Below are 11096 nucleotides of genomic sequence, written 5' to 3'. Positions count from 1 at the left end.
TCTTTAACCTTAAAAAGATCTTTTATAATCCTAGTTTTTCAATGGTATTTTTTCCTAGTTATGACCAAAAGTTGAACTTTATCAAATGTTTTTCCTGAATCAGTTGAGATGATTATATGACTTTCCTCATATAATCTGTTGATATGACTATTTACATTTATTCTATAAATAATGAGCTTCTGATATTAAGCTATATTTTTATTTCCTAAAATAAACCCAATTTGGCCAGGATATACTCTGTTTTATATATTGTTGAATTTGGTTTGTTAAGATTTTGTTAGAATTTTTGCAACTATATTCATAAGTGAAATTGGTCGGTATTTTTCCTTTGTGTGTGTGTGTGCAGTACCTATTAGATACTAGCACAAGATTATGCTATAGTTTCCTGAAATTAGTTGGAAAATGCACCTCAGTTCCTGCTACTGAGGTTCATAGAGCTACTTATAACCTGGTTACCCATTTAACCAGTACTTACTGAGGACCTACTATGTGCCTGGCCCTGTTCTAAGCTCTGGAAATTCAGCAGTAAAGCCCTGCCGTCATAGCGTCGACATTCTAGTTGGAAAAAAGAGATGACAACAAGTAAATGTATCTGAATAGAGTAAAGAAGTGAACTATATAAAATCCTGGTGAAGGGTTTCTTCAGCAGGTGAAGCAAGTTCAAAGCCCTGAAGCAGAAGAGAGCAGGGAGGATGGAACATCTGAGGCGGACTGAGTAAGATGGGGGCAGCAGAGGTGAGATCACAGCAGCCAATGCCAGATGGCATAGGGCCTGGTAGGTTTTATTCTAGGTGTAATGAAAAGCTCTTGTGTTCTGAGCAAGAGAGAGATTAGAAATGACTTCTATTTGTATTAAATTGCTCAGGCTGCTTTATGGAAAAGAGATTGTAGATCTTTTCTCCGATTCTGATTTAACACACTCCGATAAGTTCCTTTTCCCTCCTAAATTAGCTATAGTTATAAAACAAAAACAAACAAAAATCCTAAGTAATGTAACCAGAGAGGGGACTGCAGAGAAATGTGAGGTATTTCATTAGAATTGGTGGGAGTCAGTGAAGAGCCCTGTTCATATTCCAGACTGGGAAACTAGCCGAGCTTGGTAGATAGGACTCAAGCCCTACCATCTTGGGTCTGGCCTCCCAAGCTCCCTGCTCCCTATTTGGTACTGCCACATCCACAGCAAGAGACCTGAGCCCCAAGCTGTTCTACAAACCATCCACTCCCCTGAAACAATCAAGGTCCTGTTTTCAACCTAGATCACCAGTCTTGATTTCTCCCTCCTTCATCCCTAGAGGGGGCTTTGATGTCCTCTGCCACCCAATGGTTTAGTTGAGGTCACCTCTGTCTCAGAATAGGAAAAGACTGCAACATGAAAATAAAGGAGGATAAAAACAGTTACAGATTACGCAAAAGAGGTAACCACTGAGTAGTGGTTGGACACCCGCTCAATCTTACTGCTGCAAAACAGCACACTTAATAGACTGGCACAAAACTTCATAGAACAGTTTTCTGAACACTCTTGAAAAATGAAGTAGGAGTAACACGATAATGGCATAAGTAGGAAGGCAAGTGCTCATGGTAAAATCTCTAAAGAAAATGGTTTCCCATTTCTAGATTAAGTGTGTGAACAGATGTTAAAAATGACATATCCTGAGATGGGCCATGAAATCAAAATAGCCATTTTATTCCCATGTTTGGTAACATTTCATCTCTTCAGAATCCAGCTACCTAACTATTTCAGCTATCTAGAATACAGAGGAGACAGGTAGTAAACAAAAAAATTACCCAAAGAACACAAATACATTTAATAAGGTTTGTTCACAAAAGACCTATATCTGTAACTCATAGGAGAGCCCCTTGCACTCTTAAGTGTTTTTTTTCTTATAGTTTGCTCATATTTCTCTCAGTTCTCTTTTATCTTTGTTTTTTTTTTCTGTTAGTTATACATAACATGGTGATAGTAGAGGTGAGAGATGGGTGCCATATGAAATACATAGGAAGCAACCAGAAATAACAGTCTGACATCAAGAGGCCAGAGTAAAAATTTTAAAATAGACATACAGTATCTCAAAAAATATGGCAGTTTAGATTTATTTCATTAGTGGGCAAATGTCACTGCAATTTTCAATTATGGCATTGCAGCACCACACAACAGCTGAAGTGCATAGTGATTTCCCTTAAAGATCAAGAAAATGTTCAATTGTTTTCTTGAAAAGGGTAAGAAATGTGGGTCGCACAATAGGAAGAGTCCCACTAAGCATAGCCAAGATTCATTTTGAACAACGAGGGCATGTGGGAGTGTAATTCACCTATTCCTAACCATGCTTTTACTGTAGCAGTTTTTCTTCTCTTCACCTGGTGATTAGATAACACTCTAACATGAACTGGGGCTCTGAAATCAGATAGATCTGGACTCAGCTATTTAACAACTATATGACTTTGGACAAGTTATTTAGCTACCCTAAGCCTAGACTCCTGATCTCTAAAATGAGATAATTAGTGCCTGTCTTTTGGTGTCAATGTGAGAATGAAACGAGATGAAGCATGTGTGCACTTATCCCACACAGTAATTGCTCAGTAAGTGGAAACTATAACTTCTAGCATCTTAATGTTAGAGGCAGTGTTGCCTAATGACTATGGACTCTGCTGCCAAAATGTGCAAGTTCAAAATTCAGATCTTGGCTTGGCTACTTACTTAACTGTGTGACCTTGAGTAAGTTACTTAATCTCTGTGTGACCCCATTTCTTGATCTTTAAAATGGAGATAGTGATTGTACCTACCTCATCAGGTTGTTGGAAAGATTAAGTGAGTCAATACATAAAAGTGATTAGATCAGGGCCTGGCACGGTAAGCATCATTTAAGTGTTGACTGTCATTGTTATTAATGATTGACTTTACCACTGTTACAAAGCACTTTCCTCCTTCCGCTTAGCCATGGCTTCCTAGTTCTGTCCTCCCCTGGCAATGATGTCATACATGAAGGGCTCTCAGGTGCATCATCCCAAGTGAGTCTTGGGACATCCTTGTGACACGAACAGGAGAACCTGATAACAAATGTATAAAATTCCGCACAAATATTTGTCCAAACAAATGTTTACCTAAATCAGAGACCCAAGTATCAAACAATTCAAGTATCACATCACGTAAGAGTAAATTTGTAGAAAGGAAAGAAAAACGGTGTAGTTACAAAAACAAATTCCTTATCTCTCTAATTCTTGGAGAGTCTAGCTACTCAGTCTATACAGTGAAACCAGTCTCAAAAGGTGCAATTCATTCAACTTAGCATAAGGTGGCGCCAAAGGGTGTTTTAATTTGTGGTTTTATGCCCTGGACAAAGTGTAACCAGAAAGTCCAAGAATACAGCAAGAATTTACAAGTTAACTTGGGCATCCCAAGGAGCCTCAGCTGTCAGCAGCTTCCCTGAACCTCTGTGCCCAAACTTCAGAAAATGCTTCATTCTAGTTAAGACCAGGAAAGTTCTCCTATAAAAGAGTGCCTAAAAGTAACCTTCTGATGTACTGATATTAAACTGGGGCATACATGTTTGACACCTATCTGTCAGGAAGCTGTGCTGTTTTCCCTTTGTTTCTTTGTTGTTGTTGTTGTTGTTGTTGTTGTTGTTGTTGTTGCTGTTGCTGTTGTTGTTGTTGTTTTGGGGGGTAATTAGAGTTTTTTATTTTTTTTATTTCATTGAAATATAGTATTTTTATTTGTCTATTTTTAAACAGAGGGGCTGGGGATTGAACCCAGGACCTTGTGCATACTAAGCACACAGTCTACCTACCACTCAGCTATACCCTCCCCTCTCCCTTTGTTTCTTTTGTTTCATTTATGAAAAAAAAAAAAAAGTAACAGCAACAACAAAAAGTAACACATGCACAGTGTAGGAAAACCTTCAGATTTAAGACACTAAGAAGAAAATAATCATGCATAATACCACAACCAGAGATAATCATTAACTCGTCCCCCAAATTTCAGCCTCCCAAACTCCCTATTTCTGTCAAGTACCAGTATTTTCCAGCTGGCTAAATTCACAATATTTGAGGTATCTTATTCCCTAACAAGAACAATATGTCCACCTAGAACGTTACTGTTTTCTTTTTTTTTTTTTTTACTTTTTTATTGAGTTATAGTCATTTTACAATGTTGTGTCAAATTCCAGTATAGAGCACAGTTTTTCAGTTATACATGAACGTACATACATTCATTGTCACATTCTCTTTTGCTGTGAGCCACCACAAGATCCTGTATATATTTCCCTGTGCTATACAGTACAATCTCATTTATCTATTCTACATTTTGAAATTCCAGTCTGTCCCTTCCACCTCCCATCCCCCTGGCAACCACAAGTTTGTATTCTGTGTCTATGAGTCTAATTCTGTTTTGTATTTATGTTCTTTTTTTTTTTTTTTAAGATTCCACATATGAGCAATCTCATATGGTATTTTTCTTTCTCTTTCTGGCTTACTTCACTTAGAATGACATTCTCCAGGGACATCCATGTTGCTGCAAATGGTGTTATGTTGTCTTTTTATGGCTGGGTAGTATTCCATTGTTTAAGTATACCACATCTGCTTTATCCAGTCATCTGTCGGTGGACATTTAGGCTGTTTCCATGTCTTGGCTATTGTAAATAGTGCTGCTATGAACACTGGAGTGCAGGTGTCATTTGGAAGTAGAGTTCCTTCTGGATATATGCCCAGGAGCAGGGTTCCTGGGTCGTATGATAAGTCTATTCCTAGTCTTTTGAGGAATTGCCATACTGTTTTCCACAGTGGCTGAACGTTCCTGTTTTAGAAGTGTTTTAACTATGGGAGATCTGTCACACTACAAGGTGAATATACTTAGCACTACTAAACTATACTTAATATACTTATAACTTAAAAACCATTAAGATGGTAAATTTTATGTTAATGTGCTTTTTACTACAACTAATTATTTTAATTTTAAAAAGGAAAAACAAAAAAAGTATTTAACCATTAACATTTTGATTCATTTAGTTCAAATTCATTTAGGAAGTCCTGTCCATAGTATAGAGAGTCAATAGGAAATGAACCAATAATCAATTTCATGCTAAGGAAATAAATTTAAAACCTGTGACTTTGGGACTCACTGGGCATATGCTCCAAGGAACACAGCATGCCTAGTGCTGTAGATAACAAGAGGGCAGGTTAGATGTAGAAGGTAAGAGTAGACCTTCAACCTCAATTTCAACTCCTCCAATGACCTGGCCACAGGGTCTAAGCAACTCTGAACACTTCTTTAGGATGTCAGATGGTGAGCAAATACTAGAAAACCTAGGTTAGTCTTTGGCACCCACAAGAATTATTGGATGTCTGAGATGTGAGAAAATAATGAGGAAAAAAAATGAGGTAGTTGTTTTTTGTCATTCCATCTGGATTTCAGGCTGGGGTAGAGATGGGAGTTTTGTATGATGGACTTTAACAGCAGGAAGTCATACCAAAGTGAGATTATGGAATCAGCAAAGCTCCAAAGGCCAACTGCCTGAGTTCAAACCCTGGTTCTGGTGCTCACTAGGTGTGTGGTGAGCTTTGCAAATTATTTCATTTTTCTGTACCCACCATCCCCCTTTGTAAAGTGGGAATGATAAATAGTAATAGTGTTATCCAATACAAGTTTGTGTGCCCGACACACAGCGAGGCCAAACAAACCAAAACATCAGAGTTTGGAGCAGAGGAACGTTTATTGCAAGGCCAAGCAAGGAGAACAAGTGCTTAAAAGCCCCAAACTCTCCGATGGCTTTCGGGGAACAGTTTTTATAGGCAAAATTTGGGGTAGGGCTGCAGAAAGTGTGTGACTTTCTTCTGATTGGTTGGTGGTGAGGTGCTCCAGGAATTCCGTGCTCAGCCTGAAGTTACCATCCTCCACCTGGGTGGAGACCTTAGTTCCTGCAAGAACTCGAAGATATTATTCTTTATATCCCTTGAGGAGGAACCAGGACCCTGCCCCAAGGCTGCACTGTTTTTTTACAGTTCCTCCCTTGTTTCTGCATTCCCTCCCTTCCCAGATTAGCAACTGAATCTGCTGTTTGGAACTCAGGGAAGATCAAGGAGGCTGAATGAAGCCTATTTCCGACAAACAAGAAGCTGGGTGGGGGAGGACATGGAAAGGTTTATACCACTGCTTCCTGCTCTGTTTCAATAGTAGAGCTTATCTCACTGAATTGATGAGTAAATTAAGTGAATTAATATACTACAAAGTTTTTAGTATGACACGACATACAGAAAGCACCCGATAATTGGTAGCTATTAGTATAGATTTTGGGAGGCCTTGAAAATCATCTGACAAGTTTGAGTGGTCAGTAGCAAGGATGTACACTCAGGAAGGTAGGACAAAGACAAAAACATAAGAGAAGACAACGTGTTGACATAGAGACAGAAGAAATAGAGACTCGCAGTAAACTGGACTTGAGGTTTCAAGGGTTTTGCAGTACCGACTGGTGCCTGCCAAGGCCCCGTGGCCCCCAAACTTACAGCCCTGCTCCTCTTCGGAAGATAAACTCCTGACAGGTGTTTGCCTTAGGAAACAGCCCTGGGAAATGGCTAGTCTCACAGTAGCTCAGGCTGACTTGTCACAGCCCACATCTCCCCCTAATCGGAGTCATAAATTCCGCTACCTTGCTGTGTCAGCTCACGTCTCCATCTTACTGGAGTCATAAACCCACTACCCTCCCGTGTACCAAAGCCCCTTACCTCACTTTTGGCCAACCAAAACTCTGTTCCCCTAGCCCTTTGTGTTCACGGCCCCTTCCTCAATAAAAGACCCTGCACATTCACACTCAATGGACACACAGGCACGTCTTGCCTGTGTGGCCTGCTGTTGCCTGCAGCAACATACCTATTAAACTTTTCCTTTGTTCTTAAACTTCTCCCTGCCTTTGGTAAATTCTTTTTACCAACCCATGACACCTGCTGCCAACTGTCCCCTAGTAGGTTTGGCCTGCAGGGTACAATAGGGAATAACGTGTGAGAAATTAATTTGTTATCATAAAGAACAAATGTCAGAGGGTTTAGAAGTGGAAAGAGCACCTTAACAGGAGCTGGGGGACTGACTTGGCCTGGCTGTGACTTCACGGTCAGGACTTCAGTGAGTCACTAAGTCACACCTCCCAACCACTACGTATTCCTCTGTTGTCAATTTGGAGAGTATCTTCACTGCTTCCTTTACAGGTTGTTGGGAGAAGAAAGCTGTATGGTATGCATGAAAATACTTTTAAAACAATGAATTTCCAGATGGATATTACTATTTTGTTAGGAAGGATAAAATGCCTCAAAGGTGAATTTTACCAACTGGAAAATTTCGACACTCCACCCCAAGACTTTAAGATAATTAAATCAAATTAGAAGTTATGGAATAAAAGTATTTAGAAGACTGAAATAAAATTCATATTTTATGTCAAGACAAGAAAAACTTAAACATAAAAAATTCTTCTCTGCCCTTTGGGCTCTTCTCCCCTCACTGTGCATTGTTTATCTGCATTGTGCATTGACAGACCCCCTCATTGGCAGGAATACCTGCTCAAGCATCAAAAGCAGCATTCTCCTAGCATCAACAAGACAACTCCTTAAAAGATGACATTCCTTCTTGATCTTGCAAGGGGTCACATGACCCACCAGGATGTCGCTTAGATCTGGATTATGTAAACTGTCAACAGTATGTCATTTGATGTACAGCCCTCTGTCTCAAAAAAGTACAACTGTGCCTTGATTTCTAATCAGCAGAATAATTTTCAGAGCTTTCTGAAATGCCCTTCCCAGGTTATAATCCTCAAGTTTGGCTTGTATAAAATTTTCCATTTCTTTCTTAGATCGACTGATTAATTTTTAATCGACAAGAATAAAGCTGGGGTTAAAACATTTGATAGTTATCTACATGGAATTAAATGAAGGCTTTAAAATGTGCTATGAAAATGACATAACCAAAAGTATTCAATAGAAAACTACAATGTATAAATGTACTAATCAAAACATTAAAAGAGCTAAATTTCTCTTTCAAAATTAGAAAGATCCCAGAATGGATTTTTTAATTTCATCATTTGTTGCCCTTAAGAGACATGATTAAAAACAAATTGAACCACTCAAAGTAAAGGCTGATTTCTGGTTAAATAAATAGACTGATCATATACATTTATCTCCTTGCCAATTCAAGTCCTCACTACAATGTCAGTAAGTGAAAAGGAAGACATAAATATCTTAACAAAGATTCTAGGAGAGGAGATATGAGTAGAGGAGGTTAACAAAATTTTACAACACAAAAAGTAGATTGTGTTAGTGTCACCAAACCGAACCTTGAGTCAGCTCACCAGCTGTGCAGCAAAGCCAGTTTACTGACCCGGCTTGCGGTGAAGGGAAGAACGGCGTTTATCGCAGGGCCCAGCAGAGTACAGGCAGCTGATGCTCAAAAGACCCAAACTCCTTGTTGGTTTTCAGGGAGAAGTGATTTTAAAGGCAACATTTGAGGGTGAGGACTGCAGGATTGATGACTTTCTTCTGATTGGTAGATGGTGAGGTAACAGGGTGATGTTTTAGGAATCTCAGTCACCAACCTTCTGATTCCTCAGGTCTAGCGCTTGTGTTCAGCTTGTATCACCATCTTCCACCGGGGTGGAGGTCTTAGTTCCTGAAGAACAACTCAAAGATATCTGTCAGATTATTATGTATATGCCTTGAGGAGGAACTATGACTCTGCTTTGTCTGCCCTATTTAACAATTATTATTACTTTTCTTGTTTCACTGCTTTTGCTTTGTTTCTGCAATCCCTTCCTTCCCTAATTAGTAACTGCTTGTGCCTGCTCTTTGGAACTCAGGGAAGGCCTGGGAGACTAAAGCCTTTCTTCTACAAACAGAAAACGGGGACACGGAGGGGCTTTTGTACCTGGGATGACCCCGCAGGGTCCTGCTTGGTTTCAATCCCCCTTTTGTTTGCTACTCTTCAATCTTGAGGGGAACAGGTACAGGACAAGGAAGGAAATAAAGTTTTGGATAGAGAGGTTAATCATAAATTCGGCAGGGGAACTCAGTTTTAGGAGGACTCAGTTTCATTAGCAAAAGGGAGAGAGCTGTGGAAACTGTCTGTAGGCAGGGATCCCAAGGAGAACAAACCAAAGTGCCTGGCAGAACCAATCAGAAGCTTAGGATTTGGAGGCAACAGGAGCCACAGAAGGTGGGAGGTGCTACGAAGGTCTGAAAACAGAATTGGTTGAAAGTCCATTCGTGGAGCATTGGACCCCTCCTCAGTCCATATGGTGGTGATTTGAAGTGTTTGTAGGTGGTAGGGAGGAGAGAGAGGAGGGGGACACCTGCCTGGGCAAGAAGCATTTATGTTCATGTTGTTTCTAAAACACAGAGGGACCTGTGCATTGAGGGAGTGGACTCAGGATTGAATGTCAACACTGCCAATCATGCCTTCCCAAAGGGAGGTGAGAAGGAGGAAGAGCTCCCTTCTCTGAAGCAGGTCCTTAAAGGGTACCCAGCCCTGTGAGTGCAGTCCTCTCCCCACTTAGACCCCAAAACTGAGGAGTAAAAAACTTTCAAACATTCAGAAGAAGGAGGAGGAGGAGGAGGAAAAAAACGGTCTCACAAGTAGAGGGTTGAAAACAGCACAATTTTTTTTTTATTGAGTTATAGTCAGTTTACAATGTTGTGTCAATTTCCAGTGTAGAGCACAATTTTTCAGTTATACATGAACATGCATATATTCATTGTCGCATTCTTTTTCGCTGTGAGCCACCACAAGATCTTATATATATTTCCCTGTGCTATACAGTATAATCTTGTTTATCTATTCCACATATGCCTGTCAGTATCTACAAATTTCAAACTCCCAGTCTGTCCCTTCCCACTACCCTCCCCTCTGGCAACTGCAAATTTGTATTCTATGTCTATGAGTCCGTTTCTCTTCTGTATTTGTGTTCTTTTTTTTTTTTTTTTTTTTTTTTTTAGATTCCACATATGAGCCATCTCATATGGTATTTTTCTTTCTCTTTCTGGCTTACTTCACTTAGAATGACATTCTCCAGGAACGTCCATGTTGCTGCAGATGGCATTATGTTGTCATTTTTTTATGGCTGAATATTTTGTATAAATACACCACATCTTCTTTATCCAGTCATCTGTCGATGGACATTTAGGCTGTTTCCATGTCTTGGCTATTGTAAATAGTGCTGCTATGAACACTGGGGTGCAGATATCTTTTTGAAGTAGGGCTCCTTCTGGATATATACCCAGGAGCGGGATTCCTGGGTCATATGGTAAGTCTATTCCTAGTCTTTTAAGGAATCTCCATACTGTTTTCCACAGTGGCTGCACCAAACTGCATTCCCACCAGCAATGCAGGAGGGTTCCCTTTTCTTCACAGCCTCTCCAGCATTTGTCATGTGTGGACTTTTGAATGATGGCCATTCTGGCTGGTGTGAGGTGATACCTCATTGTAGTTTTGACTTGCATTTCTCTGATAATTAGTGATATTAAGCATTTTTTCATGTGCCTATTGATCACTTGTATTTCTTCCTTGGAGAATTGCTTGTTTAGGTCTTCAGCCCATTTCTGGATTGGGTTGTTTATTTTTTATTATTAAGTGATATGAGCTGTTTATATATTCTGGAGATCAAGCCTTTGTTGGTTTCATCTTTTGCAAAAATTTTCTCCCATTCCATAAGTTGTCATTTTGTTTTGCTTATGGAAGCTTATAAGTTTCATTAGGTCCCATTTGTTTATTCTTGCTTTTATTTCTATTGCTTGGGTAGACTGTCCTAGGAGAACATTTTTGAGATGTATGTCAGATAATGTTTTGCCTATATTTTCTTCTAGGAGGTTTATTGTATCTTGTCTTATGTTTAAGTCTTTGATCCATTTTGAGTTTATTTTCGTGTATGTTGTAAGGGAGTGTTCTAGCTTCATTGCTTTACATGCTGCTGTCCAGTTTTCCCAACACCATTTGCTGAAGAGACTGTCTTTATTCCATTGTATATTCTTGTCTCCTTTGTCGAAGATTAGTTGACCAAAAGTTTGTGGGTTCGTTTCTGGGCTCTCTATTCTGTTCCATTGGTCTATATGTCTGTTTTTGTACCAATACC

Source organism: Camelus ferus, chromosome 1 (assembly GCF_009834535.1).
Source record: "Camelus ferus isolate YT-003-E chromosome 1, BCGSAC_Cfer_1.0, whole genome shotgun sequence".
NCBI lineage: Eukaryota > Metazoa > Chordata > Mammalia > Artiodactyla > Camelidae > Camelus > Camelus ferus.
Note: the sequence above shows the minus strand (reverse complement) of the source record.